Source organism: Cryptomeria japonica, chromosome 3 (genome assembly GCF_030272615.1).
Source record: "Cryptomeria japonica chromosome 3, Sugi_1.0, whole genome shotgun sequence".
In the NCBI taxonomy this organism is placed as follows: Eukaryota; Viridiplantae; Streptophyta; class Pinopsida; order Cupressales; family Cupressaceae; genus Cryptomeria; species Cryptomeria japonica.
In genome coordinates, this window is record NC_081407.1 from 759,839,502 (window position 1) to 759,843,430 (window position 3,929).

A 3,929-nucleotide genomic window follows, 5' to 3' on the forward strand; every position below is an offset into this window, starting at 1 on the left:
GGAGGATAGTAAAAGTGTTGTTCTTCTAGGAGGTCCTTGGTTCTCTCAAAAGGTGTTCCTAAATTTGAAAATATGGGTTGTTGGGTTTGATCCTTCTATGTTCAATTCACTTCCTATTTGGATCAAGCTCCTAGAATTCCCTTTGGAGTACTGGGATGACTATATTTTTCGTGGCAATACTAAATCTTTTGGTTAGCTTAGTTTTGTGGATGAGATCACTAAATCTATATCAAGATATTGCTCTGCTAGATTTTGTGTTTGTGTGGAGGAGGGTTTTAGGTTGCCTAACTCCATCAAGTTGTCTTCTAGATTGAGAGTTTGAGATTAATATTTTCTTTTTGATCACTCTCATTTGTGTCATTTCAACTATATGGGAATTTTCTCTATGAATTTCATCAATTCTCATAAGATCAATCCCTATAATGCAGTTTAGAAGTTAGTGAATGTTCTTCCTCAACTAGCTAGTTTGGTGTAGGTTTCTTCTTCTTCTTCCAAGGATCTTAAATATTTTTATTGCCCCTCTATGGTGCAAGGCCCTTTGTTGTATCCTACTATTGGGTTCTCTTTGATAGGCATCATTAGGAAAAAGATTGACATTTTTCACTTTGTCTTGGGTTCATCTTGTAAGGGTAAGAGAAATCTTGTTGTGGATCATGGGAGACATTCTTTACAAAATTCTATTCCTTCTTCTCAACCTACTCCTCTCATGAGGTCATGAATTGAGTTTGGATTCAAACATCTAGGACTTTCCCATGTCCTTAAAGCTGCTTGTAGCCTTGTTCCCGTTATGTCCCTACTTTGCCTTGCTAGTTTGCCTTTTTATAGTTTTTAGCTTTTCCTTTTTGGGGGAGCATGTGTTGGATTTAGACCTTCTCAATTTTGTTGGTTTTCTCACTCCTTATGAGATCCCTCTGTGTTGCTTGGTAGGTTTATATGTAAAGGTTTGGGCCCTCTCCTACTTTATCTAATCAAAACAATCAATGAGTAATAGAGAATATAGTATAATCAGAGAGAAAAAGTCTACATAATAATAGAAAAGGTGCAGGATTACAAATTAGATATGTGTAATGTAAAATCAATCTACAATCGCATAATAAACCTAAGATCAATTAAGATTTTGTATACCCTTATACATTTAATTTCCTAAAATAACATCAATTTACACAAATTATTTTTGACATTGACTGTTGCGTCGTATGCAATTACACCGGGTGTGTTCATAGTTTCAAGAAACATTCGCATAAATTAGTTTTTTTAATTACTGGTATGAACATAAATTCAACTATTTCCTATCTATATATTGCAGTTCTTGTGAGATTTACCTAAGAAATGCTTTTAAGTGATAATCGAGATAATATAAACAAACATTGGCTTGACGTTCTACCACTACGCTTCAAATTTGAGAAAAATATTATTCGATATTTTCCATATATTCATCTTTAGTGAAAGTTGACAGGAGAGTCTCGGCAAACAAAACAAAAATAACTAAGAAGCCTCATTTCGTGTGCTCATGCTTGCAAAGTAACAACTGGAAACTTTTCTGCAGGTGAGAACACCCGAACTTGCAGTGATAGAGCCCACAATAGAGGAAGGACATGCCGCCATACTCGAAGCTTTGGCATAGCTTGAGGATGCTTTAGCCCTTGATGCTGTGAAGAATGCTCCATTTAACATAATATCTCCCACTGATCTCCAGTTGCCTTCTGTTGAATCTTGGTGCTTTGTAACCTGCACATTACCCATACTATAACTATACTACAACCGTTAAATACCAAAAATATAAGAGACATGAGTTGTACAGGTCTTTTACCTCCTTGTGGAATCGATTATCAGGAGCAAGGAATCTGTTGCCTTGGCTGTTAATGGTGGGGTTTGCACTTCCCCCGATTGCATACATTTCCCAGTGGGTGTAATCATTGTTCACCACATGAAAGTATCCATGTCAACATCTGCATCATAACGTTAATATCTTCAAGACTTGAGCAAATAAACTTCAGCAAGGTGTATATTCGTGGTCTTTGTGCAAGGAATATCTATTCACACCTGGGCATACGTTGAACAAGCCCTTTTCCAAAGTGGTTGAAAGTAACTGTCACTTGCATTTTGACGTCCTCGATGTAGGCATCGCTGTGTCCCAGGAGCATCACCTGCAAAAAGCCAATAATTATTGGATTTGAGAAATAGCGTTCTATCGACAATTTAGTAAATACTCACATTTTTTTCGTTCAAGTCTAGTAATAGGCTTTTAGTACCCTACCCTAAAATCCTCGGATAAAAAAAACAATTGTGAAACCTAGTTTCAAAGAAAAGTATATTTATGGTAGACCAAACAAGCAGTTTTGAGCACCTTGTCATGGTGAGTGAAAAAGTTGTTTGAAATGGTTATAGCAGTGGAACCCCTGATGGCGTCGATCAATCCATCTGCGCAACTTGACAATGAACAGTGGTCAACCCAAATTGCGCTTGATCCAAAGATAGAAATCCCATCTCCATCACTCTTGGTTCTAAACCCATAATGGGTCGGGGAGCTCCTAACATTTGTATTTCCCGCAGGTTTACAGTCGTGGATATGAACTCCATGAATGATAATATTGGTCACATACTGAATTGTAATGCAAGCTCCATTTGTTATATGAACATTGGCACCTCTACCATCAATAGTCTTATAACTGTTCATGATAAGCTCCTCCTTGAGCTGAATAACCATATCTGTTTGGAAAATAATCCAGAGAGGTTCGGTTTGAATAACAGCGTGCCGCAGAGAGCCAGGTCGAGGATTGACCGGGTCATCGTTATTTGGATCTGCCATTCTTACCTCCAATGGCGTTTTTGTCAAATCCGATGGCACAATCAGCCAGTCTCTTTCGGTTGTTAACCCAGTTAGGATCACAACGCCAACAGTCATCGATGGGGTTCCCCGTTTCGCACGAGCTCAGCTTTCTTTTCGAATTATTTAAACTCCTGCACAATAGTTCTTGAAGTAAATAATCTCAACTGTCTGTAATATATGCTAGCTATAAAAAAATGCTAGAACTTTGAAATTCTCTTAATTGAACTGACTTAAATATCTTTTCTGTAGTGAATTTTCTTTCGTTGAATCTGTCTCAATGACGACAATTGTTAATTATCCAATGGCATGATGATATGGGTGATCGAAATTTGTTCTATAACTGCTGCATACCAACTACAGTTACAAGAATAATATTATAGAAATTACACTGAAGAAAACGTCGAGGAAAAGCATAAGAATAAATAGAACATTTATAATAAACCTAGTCATTAAGGATTTCATAGTAATGTAGTAAATTCAATAAGATATTGGATTTCATTTCTATACTACCATAAATAAATTCTCTAAAATGTCTAAATCATCTGAAAGGCGAGATGGTTACCTTTCTACCATTTGAACTACAAGCTCCGGCTTCTCAACATGATATTTATCACTATTCTTAGCCTTAGTCATATTGAAGGGGGTTCTTATTGATTCCACCATTACTAACTTTGGTTGTATTACATGCTATGGCTTTGGGCTCTCTTATATACAAAATCATCATGTGCAAAATCTGTAGCGAAGGGGGAATCTTGACCCCGACGTTTGAAAAATTGTTGTATGCACGTTATCTCAGTGCGATTATTACGGTGGTAATGCACATGACTATAGCGCTTGACTCATAAACAATAGTGAGTAATGATGTGATAGAGCATTCCTCCAACGTTTCTTAGAATGTTTACTCCGACGTTTTTCTGAATTGAGAGTTTTCTCCAAATCTATTTGAAAAACATAGATATAGAAACTTTCATGGATGTGGTGGACGCGGCATTTTATCCGTGTCTGCTTTCCATGGTGACTCCATTGAGTTATTCAGTAGTAACACTTCTTTGGGTTTCACATTAAAACATGAGAAACATTGGAAAAGGTGATATGGCCC

General features: G+C 36.9%; 1 pseudogene; it reads right to left on the reverse strand.

Annotated features, from left to right (window-relative positions):
• Positions 1-1,485: 1,485 nt before the first annotated feature.
• LOC131058128 (probable pectate lyase 18) lies at positions 1,486-3,493 on the reverse strand (annotated as a pseudogene).
• Positions 3,494-3,929: the final 436 nt, after the last annotated feature.